Consider the following 13328-nt stretch of genomic DNA (forward strand, 5'->3'; position numbering starts at 1 on the left):
AATTGGCCTTGATGACGTGCGTACTGCTTAGCTGTCACAATGCTGTGCATGTTCAGCAGCGTAATTCAATGGAAGAAAACAATTACTTTGGTGTTTTGCAGCTCTGTTTCGGTCCCTGACGGTAACCAAATCTAGATGTAGGAATCTGTTGAGCAGGAGAGTGACACATGTCTTCCCGAAGGCTGTCCAGGCTGCAGTGGCGATGAAGAAGACACGATCATCACCCCGAGATCGATCGTAGCGAATTGGAAAACTCATGGTGAATTTGCTTCCACTCCAAGGCAATGTCGAGGTATGAAGGGTGCTTGTACTGCCTTCCAAAGTGAAGTTGTACATGACCCTGGACGACCAGAACCAATGAAGGGAAAGAAGCAGCAAAGACACCTACTGAGTCTAATGACTGCCACTGTCAGTTCTCAAACAAAAACAATTTTTGTCGAATTGAAAAATCTCACCTGTTAGTGTTGCTCACTAGCCACTAGTGACTAGAGTTGTTCGTCCACGAAATTTGCAATATGCCACTACGGTACCAGCAAGAGTAGGTAAGTTGGCATAGAACAACAGCTATGCAAAGCCATGTTCATCTCCTCTTCACTTTGGAAGGCAGTACAAGCACCCTTCATACCTCGACATTGCCTTGGAGTGGAAGCAAATTCACCATGAGTTTTCCAATTCGCTACGATCGATCTCAGGGTGATGATCGTGTCTTCTTCATCACCACTGCAGCCTGGACAGCCTTCGGGAAGACATGTGTCACTCTCCTGCTCAACAGATTCCTACATCTAGATTTGGTTACCGTCAGGGACCGAAACAGAGCTGCAAAACACCAAAGTAATTGTTTTCTTCCATTCAATTACACTGCTGAACATGCACAGCATGGTGACAGCTAAGCAGTACGCACGTCATCAAGGCCAATTTCCAAATATGGGAGGTGTTATTTATGAAATTTGACACAGTTCCTCTTCTCTGATCGGCTCGAGACATAGCTCATCGGAATCAGTGCCCAATTCTCCTTCGGATAAGCCATACTTTAACTTCACAGTTTCGGAGTATGAATATTGGGTGTGCAGAATGGTAGCATGATTGTCAGCTGGGGAGTTTCAGTGCATGAATGCTGACCTTTGGTATTAGAGCATGACTGTTTGTAGATGCAGGAATTATGAGCATGAAGGCTTGCTGTTGATCTTGGACACACTGACCTGAATACCTGCAGCATGAGTGATGGTTGATGATGATCGTAATGACCAGCTGTTGCTTAGCAACTGATTGTATTTGTTACCATGACTACATAGTGCTGGTGACTAGGGTAGTGAGTGATGGAGAGGTTGATGGTGTAGTTGTCATGGTATTGACTAGACAGTTCATAGCATACCTATCAGATGATCTGACGTGTGCACAGCACATAATTACACCTTGTAAGAAGAATGAGACCCCGATGACGCAGGGCAGACTGGGCAGTGCATGCTTTCAGGTAGCACACTGGTCGTAAATTTAATATGGCATTCAATTGACCGTAACTTTGGTGTCTCTCATTGGATTTGAGTGAAATTTGCACCACACACTCCTGCCAGTATGCTGGCCCTCCGGACATGATTTAAAAGTTCTTGCGCCTCACTGACAGGCTTTCCAGGCCGGATAACTCAGAATTCCGGCATAGTGCCATGGTGTGCGAGCCACCCAGGAGCCAAAAAAATGCATTTACAATTTTTTCACATTTTCTTGCTCATTCTGTCCGTGCGCGGGATTCAAACCTAAAAGAAGTCCAGAAGCAGCCATCGGTGGTGGGATAGGGCCCCTCAACATGGCCCTGGAATCTGTAACAACGGCACGAGTGGGTGTTATCTCACACCCTCCCACAGACCGAAGTCAATTTTTGAATTTTTTTAGGTTTAGCACGTGCGACGAGGTCGTACCTTTGATACAACATCCAGTGCTGGGACCTCCACAGCAAGCCATTTCCACAGTGCTGCACACTAAATCCAGGATACCCTCCAAAATCGGCAAAGACTACCACTCACGTTCCACTACTGCCTAGTACTGAATCCTACCTGACTTCTTGACACGACTCAAAATTGCCAAAGTCACTAAATAAACGTCAATTACAATAATCAAGCCACATACAGTATCTGCAACGTCACGAGGGTGCTGGCATGGGCAGGTACTAGGTAATGCTAGCATTATGGCTGGCATTTTAGTCCCTTTTTTCCAGGTGGCATAATGCTGGCATTAAAACACCATTTCGCATGCAAAATTGGCATTACAAGCATAATTGCCGGTCGACAATGGTGTCATGCATGAAGCTGGCTAGGTCCAGTTCCGAAAATCGTGCATCTGAACCCGTCCGGAGACTTGACGTTGCAAATCAACCTTCTCAGTGGATTGTTTCAGACAACATGCTCACTGCTGTTTAAGTTTTTTCTTTTTCTACGCTTTGGCCTTGATCCAAGACGGCCTTCTTAAACCGACTTTTCCAACTTTCAAACTGGCATTTTGGAGCAGTGTGAGCATTATGGGGCATTATATCCTCATATTATGAGCATTGCCTTTAGCATTATCGCAGCAAATAACTAGCATCACCCACCCATGCCTACCAAGAACAGAAACATTGGCAAAACTAATTCGCAGTTACCCTTTGGTGTGGCATCATTTAGAAAAGCGATCCTGTCAGCTTTTCTATTATTGTGTTCACATGGCAGAAAAAACGACATCGCTATGCTACGTAAGTTTCTACGTAAGATGCTCGGTATTTCACTTAGGCTACGTAAGTGTCTACGTAAGGTGCTCGGTATTAGGTCTACCAACGCTTGGTAGCCGTGTGCTGTGCACGTGCACGGCAGACATTGTGCATGTGTTCAGTGCATGCAGTCCGCGGATCCGTGTTCGGATGTGCATGCGCGAGGAACTTCCTTCTTTGGAACTGCTTCTTGCATGAGCTGTTTCGGATATTTCGTCTCATGGCCTGGCTTATTTCGTTTCGGCGCTGCTGAGACCTCCTTTCGCGGAATATAACTCAATGACAGGTGAGTTGACCAGTTGCCTTTGATTCATTTGCTTGTGTTGACTCTTTCATTCAGGAAAAGTGTGCTGATTTTGGGGCGGAATGCAATAAATAATGGAAAAGTTGACAGGATCTCTTTCCTAAATTTTGCTTTTCTGCTGCCGAGCTGCGAGGCCTCCTTTTACGGAATACTCGATGACAGGTGATCTCTAAGTTGACCCGTTTCCTTCGATTCATTTGCTTATGTTCACCTTTCATTTAGGGAAACGTGTGCTGATTTTATTCGGATTTAGATCCATTTTTATCTCTTTGCCCTTGTCTACAGTGTGCGAAGAACGCGAGTTCAACTTCTTGACGGTAAGGCTTATGTTAGATGTGTTGTCGAAATACAGTCGTCCCTCTCTAATCCAGCACTTTATAAACTAGCACCCTCGATAAACCAGCACAATTATCAGTAGCCAAAATGTCCTCTTCATGCACATTGCAGCAGTAAATCAGATTTGTTAATCCAGCACCCTCCCTAATCCAGCAGATTTCCGTGGCACAAATGGTGCCGGATTATAGAGGGACCACTGTACTCATATTCATTGTACATTGGTACGTTACAAGTAAGGCACTGGTCAGTGGCATACTATCGTTGGCAGTTCCCAATCTGGAGGGAAAGGTTCAAGTACCAATTGACCGAGTTTGCAAAATAAATTCGCATATCAGGGGAAATCTCTATTGTGGAGAGGTTCAGTAACTTGTTTGTTTCATACGAAACAAGCCAATGGGTGCAGTCTCGTCTCGTGAAAATCTCGTACATGTACTTGTATGATTGGATTTGTTTACTCAAGTCTGGGCTGTTTGATTTGTGAGTACCGCCGAGATTGCACTGCCCCAAATTAAGTTTCGTGCCGCCAAAGCAAGAATTACGATCTGCAATCTGTTTGTAGTACCTGTAAGAATGTGAAGTACATGTATCGTACTTTCTCTGTTGCTGTTTCAGTTGCCGTCACGTTGCTAAAGAAAGGTTCAGTAGAGAGGTTCTGCAAAACGAAAATTCGAAAGAAGTTTCGCGACAGTCCTTGCGAAAGTGTGTGCGAATTTTTGCACGAACTTTGCGTTCTGCACATTTTCGTAGTTTGCGCGGGCCAAGTGCACGTACGCCATGACCCGATCTCACGAAATTTCCTACAACAGTTCATTTCGCGTTCCCTGCAAGTTTCGCGTCCAAAGGTGCGAAGTTTCGCACTTCATGATGTAGAGCGAAAGTTTGTACGCATTTTCGTTTTGCAGAATCTCTCTAGTGACTCAATTGTTTCATATGAGACGAGTCAATGAGTCGGTGTGGCTTAGAATCTTTCGCTGTAGAAGAAATCTATTCGTATGTTTATTGGAGATATAATTGTATTCTCTGGTAACATAGCAGACTCAGCGGAGGACGTTCAGGTTGGTTGTAACTCTGAGTTTCATGCCGCTAGGCAATCATCAGACAACTGATACTCTGGTCTACCCAACAGTATGCTTTATTCTCTGGTTATAAAATAGGTTAAGCTCACAGAATAAATACCATCGGTCCCTTGGTGTTCGTCCTAAAGAGGTTCGACTGGATATCATTCATACTCACCAAAAGATGTGTAAGATTTTATCATTGTGGAGTGCCTTGTTTATCTCTCAGTACCTCCAACCATAGCCTTGCCCCTTTTCTCCTCAGGATCAGTGTAGTTGTTGGAACGAGGTTTTGGACTCAGCAATGTATTCGTTTACATTTTAATACATGTTTATTGTTCCTCCTTTGCTGTGTTGTTTTAGACAATCGTGGACTAACAGTTTGAAGTCATTGAACTACTTCCAAAAGTTGTATCGACATCAACAGGATTACGATTTCAGTTTCAATATGATGCTGGATGACCTTATCACGATAACCCATGACTATTAACCATTATAAACACAGAATCAACAAAAACATCTGCGACACGCACCTGGCGCATGGCTACATTTCTCAAATAAATCTGATCGAGGGTGGAGAAATCTGAAAGGCAAGACAATTTTATGACAGTCATGAAATTCTGCAACAGCAACATGCACAGAATGACCTCCGTATAAAAAAAGTATCACTACCACTGCTCACATGTTTCCCCGCAGAAGAACATGCATTATGCTAGTGCCATTTTCTGCAAGAAAAGGCTTGCAAATCAATGCGTATAATAATTATGGTATTGATATGATGTGAAGGCCATCATTTACATATTGAAAGGGCATTCCATTGATTGGTGACAGAAAAAACAAAAGAAATTATAGCAATAAAAACTGCTTTATGGCAGTTTTCTAAAAAAAGTTATTGTGTTCTAGTCTACGGACCCCGTCTAAAAAGTAAGAAATTAACGAAATGTGATAGCTGAAAATTAAAATTTCACACAAAACCTCACAATAATCACACACAGAATGAAAAGCTACATGCAGAAGACCTTTTCCCCTCGTGATCCTCTTTCCTATGCATGCATGTTGCCAATTGTTGGTGCAGTACAAGTTTAGTGTTGAAAGCAGCATTTCAAGTGTTGTGATTATTGTGAGGTTTTGTGTGAAATTTTAATTTTCAGCTATCACATTTCGTTAATTTCTTACTTTTTAGACGGGGTCCGTAGACTAGAACACAATAACTTTTTTTAGAAAACTGCCATAAAGCAGTTTTTATTGCTATAATCGATTTAGTATGGACACCACCCGATTGCTTGACGTGAAAGGTACGTCTACTAGCTAGGTAGCGAGGTACGCGGACATCTCTTAACACGTGAAACGAAAAGATTTGGCGGGTAGTGAGCAAAAAATTAAGTGACGGTCCCTTTAGTCCTAGTACCCTTGGTAACGCTGGTAACCCTGGTCTACGTCATTGTATCAGATTCTCTTGTCATTGTACGTGTGATGTACCGTAAAGTACCGTTGATCCGCCCCCTCTCTAATTCCCGCCCCCTGTCGATTTTCTCCTTGTGAAGCGACTTCGCCGTATACAACGAAATACGATGTTGAACCGACGCATGCACTTCTGTACGCAATACTTGCCAATCCAGGATCAAAATGTGCACAATTCAGTACATTAAGGCTGTGTTTACATGAGAAATTTCAACCCGGGTCGAGTTCAGCCCGGGTTGAAAGTCTGTACGATAGACAAAAGAGGTGAGCGTTTACATGAAGACAGTTGAGCCGGGTCAAATACTGATATGCCGCCAAAAGTCCACTTCTACAGTCCTGTATGGTCACGTGAATTCGTTCGCGCGAAATTTGCATCTGCAGTGCCGTTCAAACCTGGCGCGAGATACGCACAGAAGTACGTTTGTACGATTTTCTTGACCCGGGTTTTTTGCGGATTTTCTGTCATAAAAAATAAACGTCACAGGCTGCTCTTCGTAGGTGTCCGCGTCCCAGCGGTCCGGGCAAGCGACCGCACCTCAGTGGGACACTTGGCCGTGGCTTTTGTACTGCAATCTGTGGGAGAGCCTTTCCAGGGGTAGTATAGTACACACCTGGCCTGGGTACCGGGTATGGACGAATCCCTGGTGTTGATCCTTTTTTGTTCCTTTCCTTTTTATTTGTTTTTGCTGAGAAAGAAACGTTGCTGTTTCTGTTCCCGCCAGCGCCTTTGCTCTAGTAAAACATTGCTGGCTGATAAATGGTCATTGCTCGTGATGCCAAAGGTGAAGGGAAGCTGGGTTTCTTGCCATTTGCAACTCCCTGTCTCTGAAAATGTAGCTTGTAGCTCCGAGTATGTTAGTTTTTCGACGTGCCAGACCTATTGGTATGAGCTGCAGAGATGAGGAGCAACGAAGGCGTTGGATTAATGCGTTGGATTGATGCCAATAATGGTGTTTATGGCCGGACAACGCCAGCGGTTTTCACTTGTCAGGAGGACAGTCAAGTTGGAGCAGGCAGATGACAGATTATTAATTTTGGCGCATTTTTTTGCAGAGTGGGTGGCTTGCCGAAGAGAATCATCTCAGTACCTCATGGTTACTAGTATCTGACAAATGCCTCTTATTGCTAGTCTGCATTAGAGCATAGCAGAATTGGTCATGTCACAAGTACTAGTAGTGTCAAGACTTGATGTGCTACGATTGTACTCAGATCATGTGGCAACTTCACGGTAATTCGTCCTGCCACTTTACGCTCTCCCGGAATTCCCTGCAGAAGTCACGTGCCTGTGCAGGGGACAACGTGTTTGCATTGCTTACTGATGCAAGCGGATGGAGTGCAGAGCAGATAAGAAGACATAATCTGGCTATTCAAATAGCTTCGGCTGCTATTAATTGGCTGGACTCCTGGAAACGTGGGCAAGAATCTAAACCAGTCCACGGAAACGATGTGACGCCACACAGGAAGCTAAATGGCAAACCAATCAAGTTCTTTGGTAATGAAACCTTTCACCAACGTTGTCCGGTTTCATGCCTAGTGTCACTCACACAAGACCAATGGATGCCACATGTACCTAAAAGATACGCTGTTGATCAACCACAACTCCAATACCACTGAGCAGCGTCTTCTATACAGATCCAATTAGATATTGAAGTATATGAGTCGAAGTTGCTGGTATAGTCTCTTCTAATGACCGCGTATTTGGCATAATTTTCTCTATACTGCACTCTAGAGCTACTTACCTTTTCCGACATTGAACTCAGGCAGTGACCACTCGCCCACAGAATGAGCCAATTGACACAGACACCAAGTACCATGTGCATTCATCGCAAGAGAGACACGCAAGTTTGCAAGTGCAGTGGATGTACACCCACTGATTTTCTCTTATGCCAACGATATCAGACATGACCTGAGTGAAACATATCAAGACTAGCACCGCATTACTGCCCGATTCCGTAATTATAATTATTGCGATGCCTTGTAAAAGGATTCTCAATGCACACCTGGTCTACGCCACACGGAATACATCGGATGATAATGACCAAGACAGCTGCCTATGTCTCTCTCTTTCCCTATCTCTCTCTCTCTCTCTCTCTCTCTCTCTCTCTCTCTCTCTCTCTCTCTCTCTCTCTCTCTCTCTCTCTCTCTCTCTCTCTCTCTCTCTCCCCCCCCTCTCTCTCTCTCTCTCTCTCTCTCTCTCTCTCTCTATCTTCATCTATATCTTTCTATCCAATCTGGGGACAGAACTGTTTCGTCCTTTGTGGACTCATTAGCACAGCACAGAGAAATGAGGCCGAACCTGATTGCAATGAAAAATAAATTCCAAAGCCATATTTAAACCAGGGCCGAATATACTGTGCCAAAAATATCTCTCTATCTATCTCTATCTCTTTATCTCCTTGAGGGCACACTGGGTCCCCTGTTTTCGCAATTCTCCACCTATCAACTCCCTTCTGTGTTTGTGTGTGTGTGTGTGTGTGCGTGCACGGGTGCAGGGTATATGCGCACATATCTTTCCTTCTCTTCCTGTCTTTACCTGGTTTGTGAATCGGCTTTTTAATCGTATTTTTTCGGCTCACTGTTTTATGAGTTCACCTCATTATTGCACACAGGCAAGCAGTCAGGCAGCATTACAACAAATCAGCTTTGCTTCACTCCTGTACAGTAGTGTCTACTACACTCTGCTTTCGCCGCATTCGACAACTCTCAGCACTCTAGATCTGTGTGCATTATGCTGCTACCTACTTGTATTATACTACTTCAGTATTAGAAATCCAACGAACGAAATCTCTCGTATCTGTGTGTCTCCACATGTTTCTCTGTCTGTCTGTATCTCTATTCTATTAATAATATCTATCTGTCTGCCTCTCTCTCTCTCTCTGTGTCTATGTGTCTCTGTCTGTGTCTTGGTTTTTCTGTATGCCTGTCTTTGTCATTCTCTAGCTGTCTGCCTATCTCGTTCTGTCCGTGTGCCTGTCCCTATCTGTCTGTCTGTCCATCTGTCTGTCTGTCTGTCTTCCTTTCTGTTTCTCTGTCTCCATCTGTCTGTCTCTGTTTTTCTGTCTGCTTCTCTTCTTCAGTCTTTCTCTGTGTGTCTCTCTTTGTCCCTCACTCGGTCACTTTTCTCTGTCTCTTTCTTTCTCAGTTTTCTCTCTCTGTTTCTGTGTGTGTGTGTGCGCGTGTCTCTCTCTCTTCTCTTCTTCTCTCCCCCCCCCCCCCCCTCTCTCTCTCTCTCTCTCTCTGTGTTTCTCTGAATCTTCGTCTCGGCCTTTCTGTCTGCCTATCTGTGTTTGTCTGTGTAACTCTCCAGCTGTCTCCCTGTCTTGGTCTGTCTCTGCTTGTCTCTCTATGCTTGTCTCTCTATGTTTGTCTGTCTTCTTGGCCCTGTACTTATGTCGCTGTTTCTCCGTTTGCTTCTCTTCTGTCTCTGTGTCTTCTTCCTTCTCGATCTGCCTCTCCCTTTCTCAGTTTTTTTCTCACTGTCTCTCCCTAAGGACCCTCTGTCTCTGGCTCTCTGAGTCTTTGTGTCTGTCTCTCCTTTTGTCATTCATTATGTGCGGCCCTCTGTTTCTGTCTCGGTCTTTCTGTGTCTGATTGTCTGTCTCTGTCTGTTTTCTCCTCAGTCTGTGCTTTGTCTCTTTCTCTCTGAGTCTGTGTCTCTGTCTGTCACTCTTTATGCGCAGCATCCCTCCGTTTCTGTCTTTCTGTGTCTGTCTGTCTGTCTCTATCTCTCTACCAGCCGCTGTTCTACACATAATGAAATTGTGTGGCACCGCGCACGTGGCTATGCGTGGGACATTCACACGCACACACACACACATCCGTACGCTCGATCATACAAGTACATGTAGTAGTGAAGAATTCACCTCAGACACATTATTAAAACGTATCTCTCTTTCTCTCTCTCTCTCTCTCTCTCTATGCCTGCCACTGTGCTGCATATACAGTTAGTGAAATTGAATGGCACAGAACACGTACATGACTGTATATTTACGCACACGTGGGGCATTCACGGATGCACCCACACACACCATGTATACGCCCGTCGCAAGAGAAGCACCAAATCTGCAAATGCACACCCACACACACACACACACTTGTACGCTCGATCATACAAGTACACACACACATACTCATACGCTCGATCATACAAGTACAATGTAGACTATGTAGTAGTGAAGAATTCACATCAGAGACATTAAAACGTCTCTCTCTCTCTATGCCTGCCACTGTGCTGCATAATATTATACAGATAGCGAAATTGGTGTGGCACATAATATATACATGACTGTATATTTACCCACGGGCCAAGCGTGGGACATTCACGGATGCACACACACACACACCACACCACACACATGGCCTGCAGCAAATAACATTTCATAGCTACAAGACCTTCAAAGAAAGTCATGGTGTCAAGAAGATAGACACGTACAAGGATAATTGTAAAGTATAAATTATATTATACATGTACATGTAGCAGGGATATTCTCAGAGAGTCAAACTACCGGATGAAATGGCAAACGAAAGTCTCAACTTCAGAGAGTAGAGTGGGTGGGTGTGCAGACCAGCGAAGGTCATAACAAATTGATAATAACGTGTAACCAATGCCGGCAATGGATAATGTGTGAGCGACCAAAGAGGCGTACATAGCATTACCTGTACCACCATAAACACACCTTGACCTTGCCCATTGCGTAGCAATGATATCGCATTGTTATTTCTCCAGTCCACGACAGAATGACTGATGGCGTTTCAGGTCGCCGCTTCGACGGAACATGCGGCCGCAGGCGCAACCGTAGCCAGCAGCAGAGGGTGCCTTGTGTGGTCGATGGGCAATGGCACGCCACTCCGGATGGTTCTGGGCTGCATCGTACCATCCACATGTTGGTACCGGTGGCTCAACCGACGCAAAGTCATGCATAACAACGTCCCTCCACCTCTTGCGTGGATCACGCGCGGGGCAGGCAGTTCACCGAAGAGAACACACTTCGGCAACCGGTGATCTTCCCTCCGTGCCACGTGTCCAAGCCAGCGCAAACGTCATTCCCGTATGATGTGACCAATGTCCTCAGGCACTCCAAGGGTCTTTGCAAGGGCTGAGGACGTTGCGTGGGTCTCCCATTGCTGCCGTCGCGACACTCCAACGATAGATCTGACACATTGATGGTGGAAAAGGTTGAGGTGTCGTAGGTCCGGAGCCTTGGTTGTCCAGGTTGAGGCGCCGTACAGGAGGGTAGAGAGCACCACGGCAACATACACGCGACGACGACACTGCAAACTCAGTGACCGGTTCTCGGATACGGCTTGCTTCAATTGCAAGGTACTAAATACGGCAAGCAAATCGAGGGACATTAGGTGCAAACCTCGTTGTTCTAGTTGTCTAGACTGCACGGGGTCTTGAAAATACTGAGCCTCCACGTTGTATCTGTGTGGCATGTGGCATCCGTTGATCTCGTTTGAGTAGTAGTAGGCATGCACTGCATTATGTTTTGATGAAAGGTTCGATAGCTGATGAATGGGTTTATCATTCCTGTGTGGGTATTGCTTCTGTGGATTGGTTTGGAGCAATGTTCAGATAGTCCAGGCATCAGGCAAATTTATAATGGCGGTCCAAGCTAGTTGAATATCCGGATCACTTTTTCTCATCTGGTCTACACTCCATCCGCTTGCATCCGTAAGCAATGCAAACGCATTGTCCCTTGCACAGGCACGTGACTCCTGCAGGCAATTTTGGGAGAGCGTAAAGTGGCAGGACGGATATTCCCGTGAAGTTACAACATGATCTGAGTATAATCGTAGGACATCAAGTCTTGACACTACTTGTGACATGATCAATTCTGCTATGCTCTAATGCAGACTAGCAATAAGAGGCATTTGTCAGATACTAGTAACCATGAGGTACTGAGACGATTCTCTTTAGCAAACCACCCACTCCGCTATAAATGCTCAAATAATCTGTCATCTGCCTGCTCCAACTTGACTGTCCTCTTGACAAGTGAAAATCGCTGGCGTTGTCTGGGCCATAAAACCATTATTGGCATTAGTCCAACGCCTCCCTTGCTCCTCATCTCTGCATCTCGTAACGATAGGTCTGGCACATCGAAATCTAAAACTAAAATACTTGGAGCTCTTATTTGTTCAAGCAAATGGCAAGAAACCCAGCTTCTCTTCACCATTGGTATCACGAGCTATGATCATTATCAGTGAGCAACGTTACTAGAGGAAAGTCGCTGGAGTGAACAGAAAGCTTTCCAAGCAGCAACGTTTCTTTCTCAGCAAGAACAAATAAAAATGAAAGGAGCAACACCAAGGATTTGTCTATCCCGGTATAGGTACCCGGGTGTGTGTAGCCTCTGGCATGGCAAGGTTCTGCCACACAGATTTCCAGTACAACGGCCACGGACAAGTGTCCCACTGAGATGCGGTCGCTCGCCCGGACCGCTCCGACGCGGACACCTGCGAAGAGCAGCCTGTGACGTTTATTTTTTTTATGACAGAAAACTGCAAAAATAGTTGGGCTTGTCCCTTTAGGCTGTGTTTACATGAAGCGTTTCAACCCGGGTTGAGTTCGACCCGGGTCAGATTTCAACCCCCCATGTGCACAAAGTGAATGGCGCGTTTACATGACGCACTGCGCTTGACCCGGGTTGAAATTTCGCCCCGGGTTGATTTCAACCCTCCCCCCAAGGGGAGGGTTGAAATCAACCCGGGTCAAGAAAATCGTACAAACGTACTTCTGTGCGTATCTCGCGCCAGGTTTGAACAGCACTGCAGATGCAAATTTCGCGCGAACGGATTCACGTGACCATACAGGACTGTAGAAGTGGACTTTTGGCGGCATATCAGTATTTGACCCGGGTCAACTGTCTTCATGTAAACGCTCACCTCTTTTGTCTATCGTACAGACTTTCAACCCGGGCTGAACTCGACCCGGGTTGAAATTTCTCATGTAAACACAGCCTTAGTCCTACCCATTTCAACCCTCCCCTTGGGGGGAGGGTTGAAATCAACCCGGGGCGAAATTTCAACCCGGGTCAAGCGCAATGCGTCATGTAAACGCGCCATTCATTTTATGCACATGGCGGGTTGAAATCTGACCCGGGTCGAACTCAACCCGGGTTGAAACGCTTCATGTAAACACAGCCTGAGTCTGATCCTCTACGTTGTTGTACATCGTACTGCACTTGACAGCCTTGATCTAATTCCCGCCCCCTGCCGAAAACCCAGCTGGGAAGCGACATGGCGTGGGGGCGGATCAACGGTACTTTACGGTACATGTAAATCCATCTCGAGCCTAGTATCAGTATCAGATGCTAGGCTGAAAATGGTGGTAAGGGCATGCAGTGATCATGGCTGCAACAGACACAGGGGCCAGAGAAGAGTACAGCAATGATAGCTGGGAACATCAACAATGACGTCACACAGTGATTGAGTGTTT

General features: G+C 45.5%; 1 protein-coding gene across 2 annotated transcripts in view; it reads right to left on the reverse strand.

The window, feature by feature from the left end:
• LOC135823889 (uncharacterized) overlaps positions 1-13328 on the reverse strand; it is a 90919-nt gene that overhangs the window by 51379 nt on the left and 26212 nt on the right. The window lies entirely within an intron of this gene.

The sequence above is a fragment of the Sycon ciliatum genome, chromosome 8 (assembly GCF_964019385.1).
Source record: "Sycon ciliatum chromosome 8, ocSycCili1.1, whole genome shotgun sequence".
NCBI lineage: Eukaryota > Metazoa > Porifera > Calcarea > Leucosolenida > Sycettidae > Sycon > Sycon ciliatum.